The 15,455-nt window shown below is 34.6% G+C and overlaps 1 long non-coding RNA gene across 1 annotated transcript in view; it reads left to right on the top strand.

Moving 5' to 3' along the window:
- The first annotated feature begins 477 nt into the window (after positions 1-477).
- The window catches only part of LOC108362174 (uncharacterized), a 20,689-nt gene continuing 5,711 nt past the window's right edge, over positions 478-15,455 (top strand). Inside the window, exons 1-2 of the long non-coding RNA XR_001847423.1 lie at positions 478-575; positions 9,807-9,814. This is a non-coding gene — a long non-coding RNA (uncharacterized LOC108362174). The remainder of the gene's footprint in view (positions 576-9,806; positions 9,815-15,455) is intronic.

Genomic DNA, 15,455 nt, shown 5'->3' with positions numbered 1-15,455 from the left:
TTAATTGTCAGTAATTACCACATGGGTGCCAGGAGCTGTAAGATTTCTGTACCGTATGCAACGGACTTGTCCATTGGCTCTTCGAGCGTTGACAAATTCCGCGCTCCAACAAATACTCAAACTTCTTTAGCGATTTCCAGCTTCTCAGGGAAATGGTGACGTACTTTCTGCACTAACGGAGCTCCTCTCGTTTCTAGTAAGTGCTGAACCGCCGTTAGGGGTGTCTTTAACCCAGTCGAGTTATTGGTGAGGTCGGAGTAACGTTTGGGTTGAGCCTGCCTAAAACTATACTATGGATGTATAGAATTAACAATAACAACCATGTCGTGAAGTTTAAATAGCGGCAAATCAGCTGCACTTGATAGTAGTAGGTTGAATAAGGAAATGAATTAGCAACAAGAGTTTACGGCGTGGGCACAGCTCAGTGGTTAACGTTTATGTCTTTGCACATCGATGATGCGGGTTCGATCCCTGCTGAAGTCTAGAAAAAATAAGTCTGATGAGGAGATGTGGTGATCTCCGAAATAGCAGCTGTAACTTCTTCCACGTAGATTTTGTTGCTTTATCCATTTTTCGTAATAAACAAATCGTGGTACAAAGCTCAATAACACTATTGAAATAAATATTAATACTGGACAATATAAATTGACAAATAAATAGTTTGGGATGAGCCTGCCTGAAACTATACTGTGGATCTATTCCATGTATAGAATTAACAATAACAACCACGCTGCCAAGTTTAAATAGCGAAAGATCAGCTGCACTTGATAGTAGTAGGTTGAATAAGGAAATACATTAGCAACAAGAGTTTCGGAGTGTGCTTAGCTCAGTGGTTAGCGCTTCGGGCTTTGCACAACGATGATGCCGAATCCCTGCTGAAATGTAGAAAAAGGAAGTCTAATGAGGAGATGTGGTGATCTCCGAAGTAGCAGCTATAACTTCTACAGCCTAGACTTTGTTGCTTTTTCCATTTTTCCTAATAAACAAATGGTGGTACAAAGTTCAATAATACTATTGTAATAAATATTAATACGCCACAATAAAAATTGACAAGTAACGTGGTAAAATTTGGTGAAATATGTTGTCTCCTCTTACCGAAATAATTTTATATATTGGATTCATTATCTGACAAATAGTTTGAACGTTCGTTGTTTTATCGATCATTACTTTATTTTTGACATCCACCAAAATGTTGTAGTGTTGCAAAAATTCAGCACCCAGTATAGGGTGCGCGACATCGGCGACAATAAATACCCAGGAGAATGTCCGGCGGAGGACCAGGTCCAATTCGGTGCGTCTTTTGTCAGCATCCGCGGTAGCCTCTTTGAACCGGAGACTGACTAGTTTTTCACGTGCCAACTAGCGTAGGTGAATGGCGATCCACACCTAGTTGCTTTGTCATCGAAAGTGCTGTGGTACCAACAGAAACCATCGCTTGTTGGCCAAGTCGAACGATTACGTGCACCAGACGATGGCTGCATTGTCAGTTATTGCATTGACTGCGTTAGTATGCTATTTAGTGTCGGTATTTCGATAAAGTTCTCGGCCTTCATCGCCAATCGCAAAAATTTGTTGTGCATGAATTGATAAACCTCGTAGCCATACAGATTTTAAAATTTCTTTGTCCAAATATTGTTTGTAGTAAGGTCGATGTTTTTTTCGCCCAATTCAACCCTGCGAGCAAACGTTGAACAGCTTTTCGTTTAACTCTCCAAATTTTCTAATCACCCTCTGCTTCAAGGCTTCATATTCAGTGTTGCCATTTTGGTGCTTTTGGAGCTAGTGTAGTGAGTCATAACAGCATAAACATTACCCGTTGACACACATTCCATTATCGCTGACTAAGCAGTTAAACATTGTAAACAGAACAGCCTAGTGCATTGCCCGCTGCATTTAGGCGACGCCTCCACTTTACAAGCAGAATATTTCCGCTACCCGTTATGCACCGGGTTTTGATTGGTTGCTTTGCAAATTTGGAATGCAGCACATGACGATCCTTCTAGTCTATTAAGATCGCCAACATATGGCTATCGTTCTAGTCTGATTAAGACAAGCAAACTTTTTAATATCCTACCAAAAATATGGTAATATCCTGTATCGATTTTCGAGTGTTGCTTAGAGTTTAACAAAAAAATATGGTTCGAGGGACTAGTATTTTGCCTCCACGCCAGGCGAAGTTAGAAAAATCGTGCCAACATCCACAACTGCCGACAGTTCAAAAACGGCGATAAAGTGCATTCACAGGTCACCACAGTCTATGACTCAACACGTGCAGAATACAACACATGCAAATTGGGTTCAATTCTAAATTAGGTTTAAACTATGTATAAATACATACAAATTCAATCACAAAAAATGCATATGAACATATTATATGCACGATAATAATAAACTAAAGCTAGGAGGATACAAAAAACAAAAAAGTAAACTGACAGGAAGCGAGAATAGAATCAAACAAAACTAAATAAAAAACATTCGGCCGAAAGCATTGCTCATAATTTATTGCATTAATGTTAGTAATATTTTTCGAGGCTATTTATAAGCAAATGTGGTTTCATCCATACACTACCCAGGTAACGAAATTTTCGAAATTAGCAAAGAGTCAAAACGATAATCAAACCACTAACTTTGGCTAAAATTAAATATGGCAAACATGTATTTAAAACTTGTTGATGTAATAAAAAATATAATATTAGGGTCTTAGCTTATTAGTAAAATTATTTATGTATTTCTTAATCATAAATACAATTTGTGAAAAACAAAATTACATAAATTTCCACCAAGCAACAAATATATATACATATACCAAGAATTAAAACAGAATAAAAAAATATTAAGCAGACTTCCTGCTGAAGTCTAGAAAAAAGAAGTCTGATGAGGAGTGTGGTGCTCTCCGAAATAGCTGTTATAACTTCTACCGCTTAGACTTTGTTGCTCTTTCAATTTTTCCTAATAAACAATCGTGGTACAAAGCTCAATAAAAATATTATTAATAACAAAAACAAGATGTCTGAGTTTAGTTTAGAGACAGCTATGAAAGCTATTCTGACTTTTTCCGGAAATCATAAAGACTTGGAAGCATTTCTAAAAATTATCGAAATAATGTATACGGTCTAACTGAAAGAGGTAAAAAGGTGATAGATTTTGTAGTTTACGTGAAACTAAGTCAAACGTTGAAGACAAACGTGACTGCAATAGAAACACCACAAACATTAAAGGAATTAAAAGCGTCATTAAGTAATAAATATAAAAGCACAACAACTATACCACCCATACAAAACCAACTTGCCAATCTTACACAAAAAAATTCAAGTGTCACTAACTTCAAAAATAAAATTTTACATTTGATATATGAATTGAACACATTGCAAATGGGGAAAAAATCATTAATCACTAAACTCAATGAGCAATACAGTATAACAATATTTAAAAACGGACTAAATGACAAACTCAAACAAACAGTAATTGCGGCACTACCCACATCTTTCGATACCGCTACTGAACTCGCACTAGAGATAGAACAAGGAAATCAACACGACAGCAGGAACGTTATGTCTATGAGAAACAATTACAGAAACAACAACTACACAAATAATCCCAATAACTCTTACAGGCGAAACTCGAACAGCTACAGTAACTGCCAATCTAGTAACAGGTATAATTACAGTAATACCTGTAGTAATAACAGAGGACCACATAATAATACAAGAAACATTCCTAACCATAGACAAAGCAATAACTACCATAATACGAATAGGAGCTCAAACAATTCAAGAGCCAACAGCTATAGCAATAATCAGAGAAATTATTCAAATGACAGACAGACTAATAACTATAATACGAACAATCAAAGATCCTTCCCCAGAAATCAGGAAAGAAATGGTCGACTATTCGGAGGACTACAGGGGCACTCCTCCGGGGGACCGGGACCCATAAACTTAAGCATAAAGGCAGCAAAGCAAAATATACTGCATATAAAAAAGCAGTAACAAAGTTATAAAAATGTATTCAGGGTTATCACAGAATCCATTGTAGATTAGATTTTCGTGAAATCTACGAAAGTGCTATCACGGAATCCAAATGGCTACGAACGTAAATTCGAAATTCGTAGAGGTCCTTCATTGAATCCGTTCGTTATGAAGTTTCGTACAGATAGTCTACGACATGACTATGCTGGTGGAACAAAATTTAAAATCACTGAATTTTAAAAATAATGCAAAAACACTGCATTATTGTTAATAATAAGTATTTATTGTACTCTAGATTTGTTACAGTTCGATATAATTCCACACATTTGTGTCATCGTAGACGTCAAAAACCAATGCGATACATTCATAAATATGTACATACATACATTCATCTGCTAGACGCTTATTGAAGACTGAATATTTTTTATGAAGCGAGGAAATAATATTCAACAATTTACTATTAATTATAACTAATTAATTACTTTAATATCATAAAAATTCATTTAAAAAAATATTTTTCCATTTAAAAGGACAAAATCTAAACTTGACAAAAAATTTATTAATAAAATAAACAAAAATTAAAAAAAGCTCCGCTGCCCGACGACAACTCGGATCTCTCAATTGGCAGTTTAGCGCTTTGCCCGCTCGGCCATCGCGACTGCTGGGGCTGCGTGAGCAAAACGGCATACATAAATGCCTATTGTTTCCTTTGAACTAGCTGGTTTCGAATTAGCATTCAAATCTAGAAACGATGTTTTCGAGTTTACTCGGATTCAGTGATAGCCCTGATAAATTTTTAAGAGGATCTTACTTGATTGCTCGGAGTTCTCTTCCGAAGTGGGCGACAGTTAGGTGATCGCAGAAGGCGAAACCCATATACGAGAGAAGGGAATTCGAGTAACTGTTCCCGCTTGGATTACACCGGCATCTGCAATTGAAATTCTCTTCATAAAATACTCCTAAGGTTCAGGGTACTGATGTAAACACATTAGTTTTGTGAACTTGTTGGAGACTTTAATCAGGTAAGCTACTTATATATTATTCTAAAACAAGGAGCTTATTCCCAGCGATCTATAAATCGTACAGATAAAAATTATACATCAAATTAAACCGCTCGATCTGAAACTTTGCACAAACTTTTAAGATTCATAGAACCACTTTACACTTTGCAAAGCATTGCTAAGTTTATTTCGATACGCAGCGTCTCAGCGGGACAAAAGAAAATGAATAATTGTTCCATTTATTCTCTTTCGTCTCTGTTTTTGTTTCATATCGAGCAAAGCAAGAATGATAGAATACAAGATTGCGCCGATTGCAGCAGAATTCGCGAGAGTAATTTTGGCGTGACGTCACCGTAGAGTTGACGACTGAGAGCGGCAAATAAAACTGCTGTCTAGTGATGTGCTGAATTGTCGGCACCCAATACTTAAAAAAGGTTTTGGTACCCAATACTTCCTTATCGGTACCCGAGACTGATTCTTTACATTAAACCTTCGCCATAATATGCATTTCAAGTTTAGAAAAAACTTTCATTACTAATTTATATGATATCGGCTAAAACACTTGAACTTATCGCAACAGAGAAATATTATTTTATCAGTTTTAACCCTAGTCGATCCAAGGTTCAAGAAAAATACTTTGACGGATGAAGAAACCTTTCAGGGGGGTATCGATATCGCACTTGTTGACGTAAAAATATTTCATATCATACGTCAACAAAACCGATACGGATTTGAAAATTGTCGCTAACTGGTTACAGAATCTGCCTACAAAAATGATATCGCCTGATTCAGCTGGAACAAAAATGCTTCAACCAAGTAAGAGTTTCTCTGTATTATGGCCTCGAACCGACATATATACATCTTTTAATTGAATCGGTATTAAAAGCTCTATTGGCTCCTACATTCGGGTTGTGATAGACGAGTATCTCCTGAACCGTTTTTTCCATATTTTTGGCCTATGTGCGCTTTTATTCGAATCCTGGATGTTTCGGTACCGAGTATCGAGAGTATTGGGATACTTAAAAGTATTAACTCAGCACATCACTACTGCTGTTATCTCGACAGGGACGTCAGCATAACAGCTGATTCTGTCAAATTCACTGAGAGCCGATTAGCGGTATTGCCATCGGCGCCACCTTCTGTATTCTCTCCACCGTGCGAGCAAAGCATTGCTACGTTCGTGCGAATGTAGGCAGTGATACAATACAAAAATGTTGATTTTGGCCATTATTTTTATACCATTCTGATGAATCTTGATCTAGAAAAGAAGTTTGCATTTTAAAACGCGAAAAAAAGTTCATTGAATCTTTATTTATAAAGTGGTATATACTTTTCTTTCCAATATCTTTCACTGTAGTTGCAGGTAGCCGTTTAATGTTATTAGAAATTTTATTTTTTTAGACAGGGCATTTTTTATCTTGTTCTTGTCTTGACAAGATAATTCATCATCAAAAAAGGCCATTGCTGCATCTTCTGGAGTCAAATACCATAAATGGTTCTGAATTTTGTTTAAAGCTGCTTTTGAAATAGCAGAATCTATTTTCGAGTATTTTTGCAGTTCCTTTATTATCAATAGGTCTTGGTTAGGAGCTTTATCTGCTCTTGCAGCGTTAAACCAATATTTTACATAAATTGAAACTACAAAAACACATACTTCTTTGCATGATCTTTCATCATCTGGAGTCATTGAAAATTCCTTGCGCAAAAGAAACATCTTTAAGCAATAGATTGCTTTAGACATCCATCTTGCTTGGTGCATAGCTCCAGCTCTGCGAATAAATATTTCTCGTTTTGGAGATCCACTAAGAAATATGGCTGTCAACTCCAGCAATTCTCTATAATCCTCTCTATAGTGAGATTCTTCTAATGTTTCAGATGTGAAAGCTAAAATGTCTGCAATTTTATTTTCGACTGCGATGAATACTTCAGGATCAGTAATTCCAGGCTCAAAATTCTTTTTATTTAAATTATTCCAATCATTTTGGAATGTTTTTAAAAAAGTTAGAGTAGGACCTGATGTAGCACCGAATTTACTTTCAAAAGCAGATCTTAACAACAGTTCAGCAATATGATGCCTACAGAGAAAATGCAATAAACATTTACCAAGCTTAGCCTCAAGCAAAACGCAAGCACCGTTTTTCGGTCCAGTATTAACGGCTTCTGTATCACAACAAACAGCCTCTATATTTCTTTCAACTTCCCATTCAGTAAGACATTCGAAAACAGCTTCGGATTCCTCAATTCCTGTGCCAGAATCGAGGTAGGGAACGCCAAGAAGAATCTCACTACCTTTCGAAGTTATTATAATTGGTAATCTATCTACTCTCTTATTTTCTTTTAGTGAGGGGAGTAGCTTTCCATACCAATGGACAGTGAATATCTAATTTTTAATATCTTTGTAATGTTGCTGAATTTTTTCGGTGTATTCAGCTCTAGATTTTTCGCGAAACCTGTGAATCGAGGAGCGACTTAAAGTTATTTCATTAATATTAATATTTAACGCCTGGCACGCAGCAGAAAGAATGTGAACAGCTTGTCTGTCACTTACTTTAGCTACGTCTAAAGCAGAAGCAAGCTTCGTCGTCATTACCGTCTTCTGTAAATCTGGATTTACTTCTAATGTACTGATAGGAACCATGGACGTGGCAACAAATTTTGAAACTCCATATTCTGATTCCGCCTGGCCATCTGTAGTACTTTTAGCACTAATAGAGGGAGATCTACTTATGTTATCCAAATTCTGGCAATCCGGTGAATTTAAAGCTATAATAGCATACGAATTTTCCTGTTCCTACCCCATATTTTTTTTATTGCTGACAATATTTTCGGGCTTGATCAACACATGCTTAAGGAATATAACCGAAGCAGTAACCTCTGATGAAATATTCAACTACAGATTGAGTAGAGCCTGAATGACCGTTGAAATGTCATTTGGAAGATTTGCATCGTGGTTCAGAATATTTAATCGTCCAATGGAGGTATCACTCAAAACGTGTGATCTTGTTGTCAGATCGTGTTGTATCTTGCACAATTATTTCACCAACAAATCCACCAAGACACCAATTACAGACATGGATACTGAGCCTTGCAGCCTTCCTCAGACCATGATATCCTTACCAGCTAAAGAACAAAATTCATATAAGTACGCATCACAAATTAGGGACAGAGTCCGAAGATATTGTGTAACCGATGGGGATGTCCCCATTCAATGGGCAAAGATAAAGAAGCAAACAGTTAAACAAACGTAATGCTCAACCTAAGGCTGCATTCCAAAATTTATTTAAACTAACATACATTGAACTAAAAATTAAAATTGTATGTTTGTAAGTAATACGCATATGGTAACTCACAGTGAAAATGGTCCAATATTCACAACGTTTTTCATTATAAATATTTTTCATAAATTTTTAGTAAACCTTAACGTAATTCGATAACTAAAACCACATCAAAGTTTCAAACTCGGCACAGGATTCCAAAACATTCTTTAAATTTTAAAAACTCGTCATCGAAGTTTCAATTAAATTTTTTGGGTATGCAGTTTTTTAGCCCATTGAATTTTAGTATAATAAAGTGCAAGTTTCAAGTGGCTAAGGACTACCGTTAATTTTTGAGATTTTTGGTAGTCCTTAGCTACTTGAAACTTGCACTTTATTATACTAAAACTCAATCGGCTAAAAAACTGCATACTCAAAAAAATTTCATTGAAACTTCAATGACGAATTTTTAAAATTTAAAGAATGTTTTGGAATCCTGTGCAGATTTTGAAACTTTGATGTGGCTTTCGTTTTCGAATAAGGGAACTTTATAACTTATAAATTGTGCTAGCGCAAAACATAGTCAAAATAAACTACAGAAATATGTAGGTCCTAAAAAGAAATTGCTTTCCATTTATTTATTAGTTACATAAACAAGGTAAAAGAATTTTGGCTGGATAAAACAAAAATTATTACTTAGCAAATAAATACTTATAGAAAGTATGACAGCATATTTCATAAAAGAAAACCTTCAAACCAAAAACTTCATTTATGCTCCACATAAAAAACAAAATGTTTATCGTTTCGATGCTTTTGTTATCACTTAACATTGCAATTGAAATTATTGTGCTTTGAAAAGATGTGTAGAATAAAAAAAAATTGTTTGTAAAATGTATTACTTAGATACAACTATGGGCAAAATAATAAAAATCGCGTTGATTTTTCTATATTTTTTTACTGGCGATGCTGTGCTCTTTCTATATAAAAAACTGTGGAACATACTTTGTACGGAAGAAAATGGGTGATACCGTCAAAAAAAATTTAAATCAATGCAATTTCTACTATTTTGGGCATAGATGCATATACAGTCACGTGAAAAATAATAGGGACACGATGTTTTGATCTGTTTTGGCGATTTTTCTTTTATTTGTTTAATGTGTATTATTTGTTTATAAAAATACAGTTCACTATCTAATAAAAACCATATACATAAGTGCAAATTTCAAACTTTGTAGAAGAATTATAAAAATTCAAAAAAATTTTACCACAAAGTTTTTGCTAAGAAAATTCTAAGAATGCAATTTTATAGTCCATTAAATTCTAGCTAAAGAAAGCGCAAGCTTCAAGTGGCTAGGAAATCGCGTTGATTTTTGATAATTTTTTCTTGAGGGTATCACACATTTTCTTCTACGCAAAGTATATTCGAAATTTTTTTTTGTGTGGAAGTAAATAATAATACCCTCCTCCAAAAAAATGTCAAAAATTAAGGCGATTTCCTAGCCACTTGAAACATGCACTTTCTTAAGCTAGAATTTAATGGGCTATAAAATTGCATACTTAGATTTTTTCCTCAAAATTCTTAGCAAAGTTAGTGGTAAAATTTTGTTGACATTTTATAATTTTTCTACAAAGTTTGAAATTTGCACTTACATTTGTATATGGTTTTTATTCGATAGTGAACTGTATTTTTATAAACAAATAATAAACATTAAATAGACAAAAGAAAAATCGCCAAAACTGGTCAAAACATCATGTCCCTAATATTTTTCACATGACTGTATATGTATATACATACATACACATATGGACGGCTGAGTGGAAGATCGACCTATTTATGTATGGGAGCCTTCTGACTGAATTTTGTAAATTTGACGGGTACTGGGACAGGGTAAGTAATACAATTTGCTTCCAAAGATTACCAACATATTCGGTAATGTCTCAATACAAGGCATCCGTCTCTTTTATTTCTAAATTATAATTAATAAAATGTCGAATATGCGCAACCACTGTTAAATACCGAATTGGAACTTACAATTAATTTTAGATTAGAAATAAAAGGGGCTGATGCTTTATATTGATGCTTTTCCGATTAGGCGGTACCGGCAAGCCCTAACATAAACATCTAATTCTTGATATATATATCTGCGTCATCTAATGCAGCTTGCAATATGTCTGAATTTCTTTGCACATGGGAGGGTTCCAAATACTGTACCAAAGCCTCTGACACCATTTAATGTATTTTTGACATGGTCACCGTTGCTGTAGACAGTGACAATTGCTGCAGTTGGAGTGCAATTGTCTTTCCAAATGAAGTAAATTTATTTTCCGGCTCTGTGATTGCAGCAGATGAGACTATATCTTGGATCGCTTTGTTGAACACTCTGTTCCTGTCGCACTCCGTTCCAGTCGCCCGACGACGACGACGTGTCGACAATATAGATGGGGTAGATGATGCGAATGAATTAGTAGGGGATTGAGTCGGATATCGAGATGACGCAAGGTTTGCTGGAATGTTTGTAGCGGATATTTGTTGCTCTTGCCCTTTGCATTCCTCATCAACTAATGTTGCTTCCAAATCATTATTCTTCACTGGTTCGCACCTCGGTTCTACAATATCCCGTAAAAAAGGTAATACAAGAATACAAATAAGAAGAATGTATGGTGTAATTTGAACTCAACTAACCAACTTGCTTTCGGGTTTTCTCAAAACTATTACTGAGTCTAAAAAGCTCATTTCGTTGTAGTAGTCCAAATGTGGCTCATACAAGATTGCTGCCGATGATCCAGATTTGTTTGCTTTGTCAAATGGCCTTTTTTCTGCAACATACGCATTCCGCACATGCTTAATTTTGCGTTTCACTTCCTCAGTGTCCCTTGCAAACTCGTTGGAAATCTGAATCCACGCGTTTCTTTTTAGGTCTATACGCTTATATTGTGCACTTTTATAGTTCCAAAGGCACTCAAATTGCTTGTAAAAGTTTATCAATTTAATGGTATCGGACATATTCCACTCTATTATTACAAGTAGAAAATCTTCGAAGACTTCGGATGCTCCTCCTGTATTCTATAATATATTTACTACACATATATATATGTAATTTAAACGCTGTATATAGGAAAAATAACATTACTTACCAATGCTTTGTGTTGTATCCGAATACGGTTGTTTTGCTTTTCCACGAATCCCACTATTTCTCTATTCCTAGAATTCAAACTAAATTTGACGATGTAGCTGTCAAGTCAAACCCTGAATTTGACAGTTCGTCGCATGCTATAGATGGTACGAAATATCTCTTACTTTATATCGTATACTTTCTGCGATGAATGGTCTACACCTGGATATATCTCTTACGATGTTTCGTATGCGAGCGCCCATAGCAGGTATAGACGTACAGTTACTGCCAATATAAGAGTATTACATACATGCATACGCCCCACGCTTTTCATTTTCAATCTCATAAATTGTTTATAATGACTTTTGCTAAAATCTCAAAATCAAAAGCTACTTTTTAGTCCATTTATAAAACCACGCATATTAAAAGGTTTTTTATTTTATTTATTTTCTACTTGTTAGTCTTGTCTGTATAACATTTTGCAATAGATATTAAAATAATTCAATGATATTAGGTTCATTCCTTATCTTTTTGGACTAAAATCTGAAAAGTGTCAAAATGCCACAACGTAAGCAAAATGCGCTCACTAAAACAGAATAACAGGAAAAAGTAAAGGAACAAAAAAACCAAATTTTTAGTCCAAACAATGGCAACAATAAAACTAACGTCAAATAACAATAGAAATGTATGTACAAAACACATTCACACAAGCACAAGCACGATAAACACTTACTCTATCAATTATTTTTTGCCTCCCAATTTCAATTCACTTTTTTATTTTTTAGATTATTCTCACTTTTTGCGTATTCTTTAATTTCCCTCAATTTAAATTCAGTTGAGTTTGACATTTTTCAAGATTTTGCCTGCAAAAATTCTTCTGACTAAATCTGACTACTTCGGGCCGAATAGAGTGTTGCTCTCTCATTTTTGCTGTCATTTTCGAGTTGAAGAACGCTCTTAGGACTAAATCTGACTACTTCGAAAAGTTTCTGACTATTTCTGGGAGATAAGGAACGCAACTATTTATAGATTGATGCACATACATGCATATCGTCGTTTAAACTAAAAAACCGCGTATCGTCATTCTGCAAAACCGCGTAACTGACATTGGCTGCCAAAAATTGGATTTGCTCACACAAGCTCTTGGCTCAATCCTTATACAATCGTCCTAAAATATACTAGCCAAAAATGCTATTGTTTTATAAAAAAGAGAACCATTTTGATTTTACACTCTAGAAAATGATTTCTACAACTTCACATACGTGGTTTTGCATTTTGCTGATACGCGCTTTTGCATTTTGTTGATACGCGGTTTTGCACTTTAAACGACGATATGCATATGTATGTACATACATACAAGCACCAATTTATTTCATTTAAAACACTAATAGGTACTGCCTTGGCCGCGGGCAAAGCTCTTTTAAGCTTTCTATAAATTTTGTTCTGTTTGCGAACAGAGTAAAAGCTCTCTCTGCCCAACGCTGATTTAAGGAAATGGCTTGTCGTCCATTTACGCTGTAGCGTACATAGTGCACCACTGCACTATGCTTTTTTATAAGAACTTTGCAAAGCAAAGGTTTTATTGTGTTTGGACACACAACATTGAAAGTTGATGGACCCACAACATTGCAAGTTGATAAAATCGTTGCAAAAATATGGCCGACGAGATATGGCACTTGCTCAAAACGATTGAATACAAGTACTTTTCTTTCGATACCAAGTAGGTATCGGAACAACGATTCGAGTAAAAAAGGTAGTTGGTATGGAAACAAAAGTATCGAGTACATACTCGTATTTACTTGCACAGTATACCAGTAGAAAAGGTTTTTGTTGTTGTGGCTGTTAATTTGGTCCCCATAAAGGACTTGAGGGTTGCCAGCAACTGTTTTGCCGCACTCAGGGTGCCGTGCAGCAAAATAATGTGGTGAAAATTTTAACATCGGATAGATGGCGAGAGAAATATTGTTGTGCGCTTTATAAGTAAATATGACCGCAATAAAATGTTTTATACTTCAATACAACTAATTAGCGCTATTTTTGCAATTCGAAATGATCTTAAAACTATTTATAGTGAAATATGTACTTTATGAGTTAAATGGAAACTATCTTATATGTAAAAATATATTCCGATTTACTTCAAATAAATGATGTAAAATATTTTATATATGGATCTAGTTTTAGTCATAATATTTAGTACTTTCATCTACATTGCTTTTATTGTAAGTTTTCTCGAGTAGTTGCAGTTTTCTGCAATTGCCTCTGGCCGACTATACATGCTCAAGCTAAATAATTTCACAATTTCTACCCTATTAAACGTTTATATTTTAATAAAATGTGATCAATTACTTAAGAATATATAGTTTACGATCAAACTATAGTANAGTAAATTATTTCTAACTTTCTACCCTATTAAACGTTTATATTTTAATAAAATGTGATCAATTACTTAAGAATATATAGTTTACGATCAAACTATAGTACTGAATGCTTGAGAGACAATTATTTAAATCAAATGATCAATAGTGAACGCACTCGGGGCGAATTTTGGAACATGGAGCGAATTATGCATATTAACACCAAATAATTTCTAACTTTCTACCGTATTATACGTTTATATTTCAATTTAATATGATTAATTACTGAATAATATATAAACTCCGATCAAGCGTCACTACTGAATGCTTGACAAACAATATTTGAATCAAAAGATCAATAGTGAACGCACTCGGAGCGAATTTTGGAACACGATATGAAATATGCATGTTAAGACTAAGTAATTTCTCATAAGCTTATGTTTTAGTATAATATAATTCATTACTGAAGAATATATTAACTCCGATCAAACTATAGTATTAATTGTCAATGTTATTGTGGCTTGTTAAGATTTTATTTTTAATATTTTTATTGAGCTTTGTACCACGATTGTTTATTAGGAAAAATTGAAAAAGCAACAAAGTCTCAGCGGTAGAAGTTATAGCACTATTTCGGAGATCACCACATCTCCTCATCAGACTTCTTTTTCTAGACTTCAGCAGGGATCGAACCTGCGAATTCGATGTTCAAAGTCAGAAGCGTTAACCACTGAGCTATGTACATCCCGTAAACTCTTGTTGCTAATTCATTTTCCTTATTGAACCAACTACTATCAATTGCAGCTGATTTGCCGCTGATTTGCTGATTTAGCGTGGTTGTTGTTGTCAATTCTATACATCCATTTGCTTATTTGCTTTTTTGTATAGTTTCAGGCAGGCTCTTCCTAAACTATGTATTTGTCAATGTTATTGTGGCTTGTTAACATTTTATTTTTAATATTTTTATTGAGCTTTGTACCACGATTGTTTATTAGGAAAAATTGAAAAAGCAACAAAGTCTAAGCGGTAGAAGTTATAGCACTATTTCGGAGATCACCACATCTCCTCATCAGACTTCTTTTTCTAGACTTCAGCAGGGATCGAACCTGCGAATTCGATGTTCAAAGTCAGAAGCGTTAACCACTGAGCTATGTACATCCCGTAAACTCTTGTTGCTAATTCATTTTCCTTATTCAACCAACTACTATCAAGTGCAGCTGATTTGCCGCTATTTANAAAAAGAAGTCTGATGAGGAGATGTGGTGATCTCCGAAATAGTGCTATAACTTCTACCGCTTAGACTTTGTTGCTTTTTCAATTTTTCCTAATAAACAATCGTGGTACAAAGCTCAATAAAAATATTAAATATAGAATTAATTGTTTGACAAACTATTTAAATCAAATGATCAACAGGTAGCGCTCTCTTAGCGAATCTTGGAACACTACATAAAATATTTACAGAGGAAGTACATTATTTGGTAGAGATCAAAATGTATTTAACAAAGTGTGATTGAATTTGACATTGCTCTCAGAAGAACCATCCTATAAAGTCAAATTGAAAAAAATTTGTATGAATTTTGAAACGCTTGTTTATATTTTTTTACATAATAGTATCTTAAAAGAGCCGCACTGAGTTGTCAATAACACCTTGGGGCGTATACATAAAAACTAAGCAGTTACTTTTTCTCAGATTTTCATACCTTTCACTTAAATTTATTTGAAAAAATTGAGTGAAAGGTCTGAAATTTTAAGAAAAATCATTTGCTTG

Source organism: Rhagoletis zephyria, unplaced genomic scaffold (assembly GCF_001687245.7).
Source record: "Rhagoletis zephyria isolate East Lansing unplaced genomic scaffold, Rhagoletis_zephyria_1.1 Rzeph_scaffold_00953, whole genome shotgun sequence".
Classification (NCBI taxonomy): domain Eukaryota; kingdom Metazoa; phylum Arthropoda; class Insecta; order Diptera; family Tephritidae; genus Rhagoletis; species Rhagoletis zephyria.
The sequence above is the reverse complement of the archived record's forward strand: the minus strand, read 5'-3'. Positions and strand labels throughout refer to the sequence as shown.